This window comes from Motacilla alba, chromosome 5 (genome assembly GCF_015832195.1).
Source record: "Motacilla alba alba isolate MOTALB_02 chromosome 5, Motacilla_alba_V1.0_pri, whole genome shotgun sequence".
NCBI classification, from domain to species: domain Eukaryota; kingdom Metazoa; phylum Chordata; class Aves; order Passeriformes; family Motacillidae; genus Motacilla; species Motacilla alba.
Window position 1 is genome coordinate 62,189,238 of NC_052020.1, and position 13,470 is coordinate 62,202,707.

At 61.4% G+C, this 13,470-nt stretch overlaps 1 protein-coding gene across 4 annotated transcripts in view; it reads right to left on the minus strand.

The window, feature by feature from the left end:
* Positions 1–9,318, minus strand: part of LRFN5 (leucine rich repeat and fibronectin type III domain containing 5) — a 40,324-nt gene extending 31,006 nt beyond the window's left edge. For 2 of the 4 annotated variants that reach the window (XM_038139057.1, XM_038139054.1), the window contains exon 1: positions 9,039–9,318. The gene's annotated coding sequence lies outside the window, so the exon portion shown is untranslated. Of the gene's footprint in view, positions 1–8,681; positions 8,978–9,026 lie in introns of those variants that run through there. The other 2 variants (XM_038139055.1, XM_038139056.1) reach the window with 2 other exon arrangements.
* Positions 9,319–13,470: the final 4,152 nt, after the last annotated feature.

Here is a 13,470-nt window from a genome sequence, read left to right on the forward strand (position 1 = left end):
ATAATAAACCATTTCATGTCTACAGAAGAACTTCCTCCCTGTGGGAGTGGGGAGGCCCTGGCACAGGTGCCCAGAGCAGCTGGGGCTGCCCCTGGATCCCTGGCAGTGCCCAAGGCCAGGCTGGACACTGGGGCTGGAGCAGCCTGGGACAGGGGAAGGCGGCCCTGCCATGGCAATGGGTGGAATGAGCCCTAATGTCCTTTCCAGCCCAAATGATTCTGGGATTCTGTGACTCTGTAAAGGGAAGACGTCAGCAAAAGCCATAAAAAACTCCCATGGTTCCATGCTGGGCACAGGGAGCGACAGGAGGGGCAGCTGCTCCCCTCAGCTCCTGCTCTCCCATCTGGGGGGCAGAGCTTGAGGCCAGCCTGACCAGCATCCACACTTGACATCAGCAGGTCAGTCTGTCGCTAATTGAATTATACCTGCATTACTTAATAAACAAAGAATACTCTCCACATTACAAGGATGTAATCCTTTAATTGGTTTATGAGCACAGAGTCCCATGGGAAGTGTCACAAATCCATCAGGATGCCCTGAGCACTGCGTTTCTGAGCTGGAGAGATAACAAGAGTCATATGCCAGCAGTCGGCTCTGGGCTGAGCTGGAAAGGGAGCTGAGCCAGCACTGCTCTGCTCCACACCACCAGCACTCCCAGCACCAGCAGTCCCAGCGCTGCTCCTGAGGCTGTGGAGCTGCCACCAGCAGCAGCAGCAGCAGCTGGCACTCAGACCCCGTCCTTCCAGCCCCCTCGTCCCGGGCTGCTGCCCACCCCGGCGTGCAGGGCATGGGTGACCCCCACCCAGTGCCCCTTCCAGGCACAAGGTCGTGGGCAGGGGAGCACTGCAGCCCCCCCAGTGCCTCCAGCCCCCCGTCCACTCTGGATTCACCAGACCTTGCCAACACAGTCCCACCTGGCTGCCCAGACACACACGGAGGGGACACGGGTCCTCCTCGTCCATCCTCTCACCCTAGAAACCCCCTTCTGCTGCCTCACACAACTTGCTGCTGCAGATGTAAACCAAAACCATATCTGTGGAACTCAGCACGCTTCAAAAGCCTTGGCAGAGGGAAACCACTCTGTGCAGGAGGCAGGTATCGCTCCGTGATGCCTCTTGCACACACACCCCAGCTCAGGACCAAGCCTCTGCAGAACAAAATCCCCTTCAGCACCCGAAGCACCAGCCCTGCTGCTCCAGCTTGCACTGCTGGCCATGCTGAGGGCAAGGATGGAACAGGGCACGGACACACGCTGGCCATAGGGGAGGGCACAGAGTGCACAGCACTGCTGGCCACACCAGCAGCATGGAGGGCACGGGGCACAGGAGTGCAGCGGGGACCCGCAGGCTCTACGCTGTCCCTGTAGGGACACCCAGACTGCCAGACGTGTGTGCTGCTCCCCAGATGCCTGGGTTAGATTTTCTGTGCCTGGATCACAGGAACACCGTGTGGTGCCCCTGGAGTAGGAGTGATTCCTCTGATCCTGGGTGGTAGCTGTAGTGCTGCTGGCCTTCACACCTCCTCACATCCCCAGTACAAACCAGGGACACATTATTGACCATTGGGGAACCATTTGGATACCTTATTAACACCTAAACCCCAATTCCAGATGGCAAGGAGCAAGTCCAGCCTCTCCCCAGCATTCCAAGTCTCGCATCCTTCTGGCCACACAATTTCACTCCTCGTTACTGTTCTTTATTTACTGTTATAACTTTCCAGATGGAATTTAAGTGCAGTCACATGCTCTGTACATTGATTGGCTTCTTTAATGCTCCTTAGAAGAAATGAAGCTCACTCAGCTGAGCCCTTTGTGCCTGTTGGTGACACCACGGGAGGCGCTGGCAGAGCTGGTGGAGCATGGCGGGGCCGAACGGAGCTGCTGGGGCACACGGTGCCACAACCCCAGGGCACTCACCTGGGCAGCTCAGCTGGCACCCACCTGCATACACAGCACAACGCTCATTTAAACCCTGCTGTCCTCATCTGTTCCCTTAGAAATTAACACAGTCCTCATCTGGCACTAACAGCAGCTGCCGCCACCATCCTGGCCTACCGTGCCTTTTTCCACGGCGTTTATCATGTTTCCCTTCCAGGGCAGGGAAGGACAGGGGATCGCTTCAATCCACAGAAGCTGCACGTTTGCAGAATGCTTCTTAAATAAGACATGCTAGGTGTGTCCAACTCAGGGCAATAATGAACACAACAGGAATGCCAGCCCTTGGGAGGCAGCCTCTCATTTCAGCCACATCAGGACACCAGACCCCGCTGGAGGGACCCTTGCTGCTCGCCAGGGGGGAATGCAGAGAGGGGGTGCACAGGGGACACCCGCAGGATCCAGCTGCAGATGAGCAGGGGGCTCTGTGCAAGGCACATGGAGTACTAGCAGGGAGGCTGCACCCCCCAGTCACTACATGCAATCCTTGCCATGTACTTGGGGACAAGGACACATCTGTTTTCAGTGGCCCGACTGGCCAGGGCAGCAAGTGACAACTAGCTCACAAAAGAGCCCCCATGCAGGTGCTCTGCTGGCTGAGCCTCTGAGGCCACATGTCACCAGGGTGGCTGACTGTCTCCATGTTCATCCCCATCCCTGGTCCTCAGCACAGCATATGGGCCCTGAACGTTACCAGACCCACACTATGAGGACAGCTCATCACCTGGAGGCACTTGCAGCACATCTCCAACCCACCACAAGCCACGCCAAGGACCCCTGCACAGGGCCTGCTGGGACGCCCTGCTGCTGGGGCAGGGTTGACTGCCCCAGCCAAGACTGGGGCTTGCGCTGTTATCCTGGTTCTTTACACCGTAGCTGAAAGGTGCTCACTTGTCTTTGTCAGCTTGCCCAGTTGTGGCATTCAGGGCCACGGTGCTCTCCTGCCCAGGGCACTGTTGGTGTGCAGAGCCCTCCCTGCCCGCCTGTGACACAGCAGACTGTCCCCAAAGGCAGCCACGGCCAAGGCTGAGGCTCAGACACGGGAAAGCAGCCGTCACTTCTTGGGAACGGCAGTTTGGAGCCTGGTCCCCAAGAGCAGCGTCACTGCCGCCGGGCGCCGGCAGAGATGAGACACAAGGCTGACGTGTCAGGAGGAGCCACGAGCACAGCAAACCTGCCCACGGCACAGCGACACCAAAGCTGCCCACGGCACCACCCCACCTGCCCACAGCGCAGCAGCGCCGGCTCGATGCAGCCACAGCCGGCAGCAGAGGCTCCCTGTGAAACACCACGTACCCGGCAGCACCACTGACTCACGGCTGACAAGGCGACAAATCCCGCTCGCCTTACTCAGACCCGCTCCCACGAGCCCTATCAGGGAGCCTTACATCAGGGCTTGCAAAAGTGCGTTGGAGAAAACAGCAACGACGCAGCTCCCAGAGCGCCAGCGGCGCTGCCAGCGGCACGGCCTGCCTGCGGTGACAGCACCTGCCTCTGGTGACAGCACCTGCCTCTGGTGACAGCACCTGCCTGTGCCCAACAGCACCTGCCTCTGGTGACAGCACCTGCCTCTGGTGACAGCACCTGCCTGTGCCCAACAGCACCTGCCTCTGGTGACAGCACCTGCCTGTGCCCGGCAACACCTGCCTGTGGTGACAGCACCTGCCTGTGCCCAACAGCACCTGCCTCTGGTGACAGCACCTGCCTGTGCCCAGCAGCACCTGCCTGTGCCCAACAGCACCTGCCTCTGGTGACAGCACCTGCCTGCGGTGACAGCACCTGCCTGTGCCCAACAGCACCTGCCTCTGGTGACAGCACCTGCCTGTGCCCAACAGCACCTGCCTCTGGTGACAGCACCTGCCTGTGGTGACAGGACCTGCCTGTGCCCAACAGCACCTGCCTGCCTGTGCCAGTGGCAGTGGCACCTGCCTTCCTGTCTTGATGCCCACCTGTGCCCGTGGCACCTGCCTCCCTGTGCCGGGGCAGACACTTCACATCCCAGGCAAACTCTTAAGTCTGGCTTCAGCACGGAGAACGAGCAGCTCGCCCATGTGCAGCAGAGCTCTGCAAGACTCCCCAGTGGTGCGATGGCAATCCCATCCCAATCCCAGGACCAGCAGCACCAGGGGACTAAGAACACATCCTGGGGATTCCTCTCAGTGTGGCTTTCTCCACCGTGCCTTTTCCTCATTGTTTGTGTTTTCCTTGTACACCTGCTGTCCCACAGCTGGTGAGTCCTGCTGCAGCACTCACGGAGCTGTCACAGCTCACTGTGGTGGGCTCCTGCTTCTCCATCCCCCATGGCCAACTACAGAGACCAGGAAGTATAAATAATTGGAAATAAATATGCAGGGAATATCAGCTCTCTGGCAATGAAACAATGCTGAGACAACAAAAACTGAAGAGTTTTATCTGTCTGCAATCCAAAAGAATTCCAACACAATCTTGACAGAGAAGCCTAAATAAAAACTTCAAGGGAAAAAAGATATTCCACTTTAAAGCAAAGCTACCTAATCATATGTTTTCACGGAAATGTTTTGCCATGAGACAGTTCCTGGGGAGAAGCTTCATCTACAAGAGCAAACTCAAAACCACAGCATTGGACACGAGCTCTGCAGCATTGGGAAATGGCTCAAATACTCTGAGGTCCCACTGGCCACGTGCTACACAATTAGAGGCACCCACCAAGGCTCCCATCACTGCCTCAGTTAGCCATTTGACAAACCACCTTCTACATCATCCAGCCTGCTCGAAACAAATATGACTCGTACAGCCATTTATTCCGTGGAAACACAGAAGCTGCTGCCCAGCTCAGGCAGCAGGCATGGTGTGCCCAGCCTGTGCCTCAGTGGCCAGCGAGCCAGGCGGGACGGGGCACACGGGCAGGGAGCCCTCGGACACCTCAGTCACCCTCACACCAAGCTGTGCCCACGGGGCAGGACACTGCTCCTGCCACCACAGCATGTCACCACACTACAGACCCCTGGCTCGTGGAGCCCCGAGCCCCAGCCAAGGGACCTGGGGTGGCCCGGGGGATCAGCACCTGTCTTTGGCTCGAGGGGCTCTGGGCCAGGGCCTTCTCCAAGAGCCCTGCCTTCTCCTCTCCTCATCTCACCTGCTCCCCTGGGAATACCAACCCCTTCCCCTTCCTCTGCAGCCTCTTAGTTCTCCAAGAACTGACAGCAAGAGCTGCCACAGGAAACAGAACCATGGCCATCACTAGTCCATGTCAGGCTGCAGGCATCAGCCAGCCACCTCTGTCACCACCACCAGCCAGCCAGCAAGGCCAGGGGCTATCGGGGATGCAGCCAAGGTCTCCACCCCTCCTCGGGAGCCCCACAAGACCCACAGCAGCTCCAGAGAGCTGCACACAGGGACCCAGCCCTGCAGCAGGGCTCCGAGGGAGCACCCCCGACAGCCTGGATCTGGGCACTGCAGAGGAATTCCATAACCTGCCTTACTTCAAGATTTGTCATTTTGTTTTCAGAATGACAACTCAAACTCCAGAGTACCAGAAGGTATATCTGACTAATTTGAAGCAAATGTTTCTATTTTGCTGCAAAGTGCATGATTATTTGATAAAAACTTTCTAGAAAGAATGGTTCACTCTTCAGCAACAAAACCTCATACTTTGGATAAGGTTTGGATTTGGTTTCACAGGCTTGAGGATGTCTCCAGCTCTGCTCCTGTTTGACCACATTTCTCCCTGCTACCCAGCCACACAGACAACAAGCTTTTGTTTCCAAAGCGTTTTAGGAAACTACCTCAAGTATAGTTTTTATTTAAAACAAACACACACACATAAGACTCTCCTAGCACAAACTTAATCAGATAGTGTCAGCAAGCATGGTTTAATAGCATGATATTGAAAAGTAATTTTACTACTAGCTAGAAAAGTCTGAAGACTGCAGAGGATATATTTAGATGTGTATAAATAGACAACACTCAGTGATGTCTGGTCCAAAGAGTACAAATCTTCCCTAATGCATGGAATATGCCTGGCCCAAAACGCTTGAGCAGCACTTACACAGCCTTTTCAGTCTGGCTCAGGTTCTGAGCCCGCTAATAGCGGGGCCATTAGAGCGGCGCTGGGCCCAGCTGCTTGTGCGGGGAATATGCAAAGATTGCTCTATAAAACCCAGCCGTCACCACATCTGAAAGCACAGGCAGCATCGATCAGCAGTGGAAAGCCATTAGCTCTCCAGCCTCTGAACTGCCCCCACGTGCCCCAGCAGAGGGACAAGCCCCCCAGGCACCCCGGGATGCTCCACCTCCCAAGGCAGGCAGCCAGTGTGCCAAGGCCATCCTTCCCGATGCACCCGCCTTCCCATCCCTTCTGATCTTCCGCAAAAAATTGAGGAAGATCTGTTTTTTCCTTGCCATGCTGCTCAGCCACATCTCTTCTAGGGTCCCCCACATTTCCAGCCAGCCCAGAACCTCTCCAGACAACAGACCTGCATGAAAAACTCAAACCAAGCCCCTGAGGCACCATCCTGAGCAGAGCTGCAGTCGAGTGCAGCTTCTCTTGGCTGTAAGGATGACAGGAGCACTCAGCCCACCGGCTCTCATTGGGATAGGACAATCTGGAGGCCACTTCCACATCTGCATGTCTTTGGTGGAATGGGTCAATCTAAAGTCCCCTCCTGCACCTGGAAGTGTTTGCTGAACAGGAGAACTAGTTCAGCTTTAACTTGCTCTGGGTTCCTGACATATCCAGGATTTGCTTCCACTGACTGCCCTGCCATGATAAAACCAAGAACTGCTCTTTCTGAAAGCAGAAAGATGAGGTAATATGCCAGGAGATGTATCTTAGAGAGGCTTGTAACTAGAGGCCAAACTGGCAAGCTCTGGTGTGCATTATGATCCAGCCTTACGCATTTAAACACATTTATTATGCATTTAAACAAATGCATAATCCCTTGAGTACAGTATATATTTAGCAACGTGGATTGGGAAGGTGTTGGGCACTGAGAACACTCGGCATCTGCTACGGCTGCTTGTGCAGAACCAAACCTGACTCCCAGACCAGCAGTGGAATCGCCAGGCCTGGCACACCTCTACCTGCCAGGACCGACTCCGGAATGCCACAGAGCCCACGGGCCAGCTCCGAGGCGTGGCCTGTACACAGGAGCAGGGTGCCCACTTGGAGTCCTTGTGACAGCACACAGAGCCCGAGCACCCAGCTCCAGGCAGCCGGGATGCAGTCCTGCCACACCAGGACAGACCAGAGCCAGCACACACAGTCCATCTGGGCAGCACTGCCCCATGCTCCTGGACACAGCCACAGCCGGGATCGCTGCTGCCAGGGCCAGCCCACACCCCTCTGTCTGCAGGGGCACAGCTGGAACCAAACGGGCTTCAATTCCAGGATGGATCCATCTCGCCTCGCCAGCGGGCTGGCTGGCTGTGCTGGCCTGAGCAGCCCTGGACACGCAGCGCTCGCCCGAGGATGCTCAGAAGGAACAAGCTGACACCACGTGTCACACAGGAACATGCGAAATGGAAGCGTGGGTGGGGAGGATCACCAGCACGACAGCACGATGGCCAAGGGCAGGGACACCCAGCCTGTCCAGTTCCACGGCACTCAGCCAGAGAACACACGGGGCTGGGCTTGGCTGGGGGCACCTGCTGTCCAACCCCTGGTGTCCAGGACTGCTGAGGCCAAGTTCATGACCACAGCTGGAACCAACACATGCCTCTGTTCCACACACACAACATAATGAGTGCCCCGGAGATGCAACAGACTGGAAGGGAGGAAGGGAAGAGCTGCTGTCCCAGGATGCAGAGGAACCGCAGAGCCGGTGTTCCCCAGTCCAGGCTGGGAAGGACCAGCCCGGGAAGAGGCTTCCCCAGTGCACCTGGCCCAGACAAGCCCGTTCCCCACGGCAGCCGGGCTCCCGGAGCCGCGAGGGCTGATGCTCCGGCACCAACATGGCTGCGAGGCTCCGCCGGCTTCTCCGCCGCTGCTCTGCCATCTCCCCATCGGGAACCTTCCGGCGGGGAAGGGCCATTCCGTCCTACATTCCTTCTCCCGCACACAGCGGTGTTCGCCACGGAGGGGGCGGAGGGGACGGAGGAGAGGGGGAGCAGCCGCATCCCGGGACTCAGGGGACCGCGGCGGCCCTGGGGAGAGAGCCGCGGGGAGAGCGGGCTGTGTGTGGCGGCCAGGGGCGGTGGGACGGGGCGGCAGGACTGGGGCGAGGGGAGCCGCGGGGCTCCTGCGCCCACCGGCAGAGCCCCGCACCCCCCGAGCCCCCCGCGAGAGCGCCCCGGGATGGCTCCGCGAACAGCGGCGCCTCCGCCCGCCCGGGCAGCGCCGCAGCGCCAGCGGTGCCGGGTAACCGGGCGGCGGCAGCGGCGGCATCGCGGCGCGGAGGGGGCGGCGGCCGCGGCACGGGCGGCCCCGCAGCATCGCAGCCTGGCAGCATCCCCGGCCCGCAGCATCCCCAGCCCAGCCCAGCCCAGCCCAGCGCGGGCGGCCGCCGGCGCCGTCCCGCGGGCAGCGGCGGCAGCGCGGCCGGGCCCGGCCCGGCCCGGCCCGGCCCGTCCGCGGGGCACCCGCCCCGCCGCTCCGCGCTCCCCGCGGCCGCCGCCCTCCCGGGAAGGGCGTCGTCCCGGCGCGTCCGCCGCGCCGCGGGGTCGTCCTGACCGGGACGTTCGGGACCGGCCCCTCACCCCCCCTCCCCGTCCCCTGGGCCGGTACCGCGGTGCAATGCAGATGTGCCGGGCGCGACTCCCCTCGCGTTACCTGGTGCCTCCGGGGACGGGCGGCGGCCGGAGCGCGTCCCCTGCGGGTGCGGCCGCGGCCGGGCCCCGGCGGGCTGCGGGCGCTGGCGGCAGGCGGGCTGCCCGCCGCTCCGCCCCGAGCCGGCGCTCACCCCCCGCATCCTACCGCGGCTCCGCGGCGGAGCTGCCCGCGGCCGGGACGGGCAGGGCGGCCCGGGGACGGCCCCGCGCGGCGGCTCGGGCGGGCGGCGGCACACGCACACACGCGCGGCGGGGGCGGGAGGCGCGGGACGACCCGCCTGCATCAGCCAGCCCGCATCGCCCCGCACCGGGCAGCCCGCCCCGTTCTGCTCCCGCCGGCGCTGACCTTGTCGTGTACCTGCGCCAGGTTAATCCTCGCCAAGCGCTGCCGCTCCGCACCCCGCTGCGGGATCCTGCGCGCCGGGCGCTGCGCTGGACGGACGGACGGATGGACAGACGGACGTGGCCGAGGCGCGGGCAGCCCCGCCGCCGGGCCGGCGCCTCCCGGGTGCGGGTGCCGCTAGCGCGGGGCGGCCGGCGGCAGGGCCATGCGGCTCCGCGCCGCTCCGCGCCGGGCGCGCTCAGGCGGAGCAGCCGCGGCGGCGGGCGCTGCGGCGGGGCAGAGCGGGGAGCGCGGCGCCCGCGGCTCGGCCCTCCGCGGCGGCGGCAGCTGCGCCCATCCTCCGCGCCGCCGGCCTCCGCCCGGCCCCGGCCCCGGCCGCGGGCAGCCGCGCCGCTCGCTGCCGCATGGAGCAGCCGCCGCCTCCCCCGCGCCGCGCCGCGCCGCGCCGGGGCGGGCTGGAGCAGCCGGGCCCTCCCCGCCCCGCCGCACGCACGGCTGAGCCGCAGCCGCCCGCCCGACCGCCGCCGCGCAGACGTGCGGCCGGGCCGCCCCCCGCCGCGCCGGGCTCGGGGCTGCGCGCCGCCGGGCGGGACCAGGCACGGGCACCGCCGCGGATGCGGACACGCCTCCGCCTGCCCCGCCACGCCGCGGCCAGGCTGCGGCGACGGGCGCCGAGAGCGGCCGCGGCCCTCGGGGCACCCCACAGCCCTCCCCCGGCCGCCGCCCGGCGCCCCGGGTCCGGAGCGGGCGGCGGGCGGGGGCGGCGCGGCTGCGGGCGGTGCGCGGGACTTTGACCTGACGATGGAGCCGGTGGATGCACCGCAGGGACCGTCCCGCGGCGCGGAGCGGCCACGCGGGGTGGGAGCGCGGCGCCAGCTCCGCTCCGCTCTGCTCCGCCGGCATGGCGAGGGCTCCTGTCCACCCTCGGGGCACGCAGCTGCCCGCACCCTGCCCGTGCCCTGCCGGTCCGAGGACAGGGACTGCAACACCGGACTTCTAGGAGGGATGATCCTGGCAGGAGAGGGAAACGCTGGGTCATCTGTGGGGGCAGTAAACTGGAGCGCTTTTGGGGATTGCGGAATCGTTACCTGTCTCCTGGACCTCTAACAGGGAGGAGAGTGCATTTCGTGCTATGGAACAGACACCCTTTTCTAGTGCTCTTTTGTGGGAAAACGCCGGGGATGTTGCAGGACTCGAAGAAGAGGAGCACTGCCAGGAGAGCCTGGAAGAGGAGCTAATTAACGAATCTCGTCAGCGGCCAGTGACCCCGCACCTGGAGGGATGTGCAGGCACGTGCCCTGCCACCACGGCAATGGCCCCGTCTCCCCCGACACCCACCCCGGCACGGCAGGCAGGTGCCGGCTCCTCCGGGGCTGCCCCGGGACTCTGCAGCCGGACCAGCCCGCGTGGCCACCGCCGCTGAGGGTGCAGGAGAAAATCCATGGACTGCTCGGCACGCTCGGGGGCAGCGGGAGCAATGCTGCCGGGATACATCTTCTGGCTGGGGATGCACCTGGTAGGAGCCCCGTTCCAGAAACGGGTAGGCGCCGTGGCAGTCCTCATGCCTCTCTGCTGACACCATGCCAAAGTTTTTTGTGCCTTGGGCTGCGGCGTCTGGCATCGGTAAGGGTGAGAAGAGGGAACACATCAGTATTCCTGGGCTCAGGGCTGCCCGTGTGACCTGAGAGCTTTGAAGTGGTCTCCACAGCAGCCCGTGACCCTGGTCTCACACGGAGCACAGCTGCCAGAGCCGCATCATCCTCTGTCCTTCCGGCAGCCTCTGAAGCTGTCCAGGGCTGGGCTGCCAGGCTGAGCCTCAGTTAGTGATTATCTCCAAGTACCAGCTGCTGTTTTGCAGAGCTCGTTCTATCTGTTACAGGGGAGAGAGGCTGGCAGGAGGAAATGAGTCTAAATCTTCTCTCCCTCAAAGAGACTCATGTCAGCTGGCTTTGCTGGGGCAGTCTCTGCCCCACACTCAGTCCTAGCACTGGTCTGCTTTGGAGCTGGAGGCAGTGTCGTGCTCAGCCCCGATTTGGTGTTCACAGTGTGCTCCCCTGTGGAGAGAGAAGAGAGACAATAAGATGCTCCCTGGTAAAACATCCGTGGTCTTGGCTGGCATCCACCAGCGTCTTGGGCTTCAGTTCAAGTATTTGCTGCTCTGTCAGTTCTCTGCTGCCCCAGAAGCAGGGGGACTGGCATGCCAGTGATGCCAGCAGTGTGGCTGGTGTTGGCAGAGGAGGCAAACATCGGGGTGCAGCTTCCCTGGCCATAGGAACATGGAGAAGCTCGGTGGAAACTCAGTGGAAGCATGTGCCCAGAGCCTGGTGTGTACTTGGAGGCGCACTGGTTTGCACCATCCAGCACAAACACACTGTGAGGGCTGGCTCAGGAGCACTCTGAACTGGTACCAGTACAGTGCAGCCCAGGAGCTCCACATGCTTGCAGCTAAAGCTATGTCCTGTGCTCTCTGGCCTCAGGTGTTCGAGCAAGGGCTGCTGCATCTTCTTTGTCAGCCTGAAATCCCTCCTGGACATGAAACTGAGATGACGCCACCGCCTAGTTAATGTACTCAGTGGGAGAACTGCACCCCCCTGGGGCATCCAGGAGTGTGGGAGCTGTGGGTGTTCTGGCTCCTGGCTGGGATGGAAAGCCTGCTTGTCTGAGCCTGCTTGTCTGATCCTGGACCCAGACCTAAGTGACAGTGTGTGGCTGCTGTGCCGTGCAGGTCTTACCCTGAAACTGTTCCGCTCCCTCTTGTTCACCCCTCTGCTGGGCTCTCTCCCGGGGCTCCTGGCTGCCCCCGGTGACTCTGTGGGGGTGTCTGTGCCTGAACACTCCCTTCAATGCCAGGGACAGGCTGTTCTGGGACAAACCTCAGTGCCCTGGGGAGGGGCAGCTCTGTCCTGGCATCCTTATTCCCAGTGCCTGCAGTGTACCTCCGGGACAGCACTGTCCTGAGTGGCCCTGGCACTGGGGACACTCAGGATTACTCAGGTGAGGTCCTACCTAGCTCTGGCCAGGATTCACCCTGCCTTGGGTACCCTCACCCTGCTGGGGCTCAGTCACCTCCCCCATTACCCTTCTGAACAAGCCCTTGCTGGGGGTTTTGTCTTGCTCTCTCCAACTAGCGTTAAAATGCTTTTTTACTGGCAGAGCTGGTAACTCCTTAACCTGATATCTTTTTCCCCTTACAGGTATCGTTTTAAAATTATTTCAGCTTTTTTTTTTTTTTTTCTGAAATAATGAGACCTGGAGGAAAGTGCTTTGTTTAAATAACACAGAGAGCTCTTTTATGCACTTTCTAACCCTTGGTCACCTCCAGAAGGAGGAACCTGGGGCCTGGGCACAGTGCCACCGTGCTGCAGCTGCTGGCCACAGGCTGCCCATAGCACCCCGGTGCCACAGGTGCCTCATCCCTTCAGAGCTGCTCCCCAGCCCCAGGCCACAGGCCCCAGCAATGCTGGGAGCTGTGCCGGGGGCCAGCAGCATCCCTGGGAGCTGCTGCCGGACCGCTGGGGCGCCGCAGGGGCGGGGTGCCCGTGTTGGCAGTGCTGGCAGCTGTGCCGAGAGCTGCCCGGGGATAACGTCACTCTGCACTGAGCACGGCTCAGCACGGCTCTCCAACACTGCACTGAGCACGGCTCAGCACGGCTCAGCAGGGCTCTCCATCACTCCTCACTCAGCCCGGCTCAGCAGGGCTCTCCATCACTCCTCACTCAGCCCGGCTCAGCAGGGCTCTCCATCACTCCTCACTCAGCACGGCTCAGCACGGCTCAGCCCGGCTCAGCACGGCTCTCCATCACTCCTCACTCAGCCCGGCTCAGCACGGCTCTCCATCACTCCTCACTCAGCACGGCTCAGCACGGCTCAGCACGGCTCTCGCCGGCCCTTGCCCGGCAGGCACGGAGCGCTGGTACCGCGTGCCGCGTGTACACCCTAAAGGAGAGCAGCAGCAGTGCAAGGGAGCGGCGCCGGGCTCCGCAGCTTCTCACAGCCCGGCGAGAAGCGTGGCAAGAGGCAGAACATGGTACTCCTTAAGAGACACCGTGGTTCCTCCTCAAAAAGTGTCTGCAGCCAGCAATGCTTATTCATCCCTACAAGGAGAAAATTCGCTGCCCTAATCACTGAAATGTCAAGTGTCACGTTGCGTGAAGTGGATTTCTCTTCCCTGGAGCACCCTGGAGACAAGAACGCCTCAGGTACCAGTGCACTGCCAGCCTGTCCTTCCAGAAGAGCCGGGGAAGCGTGTGGAGTGAGCCCAGCCATCCTTTCCTGGGGATGCTCTTCCATTTTTTTAAGTTCTTTAGTCTGTAAGATGGGGGAGCTGTTGCATTGTACAAAAAGTGGCAGGGAACGATCCTGCTCCTTCGGGAGCCCTCTGTCCCCCTGCTGCCAGGCCAGAGGTGAGAACGCTGTCCTGGTGCCCCCAGCTGTCCCCCTCACGGCT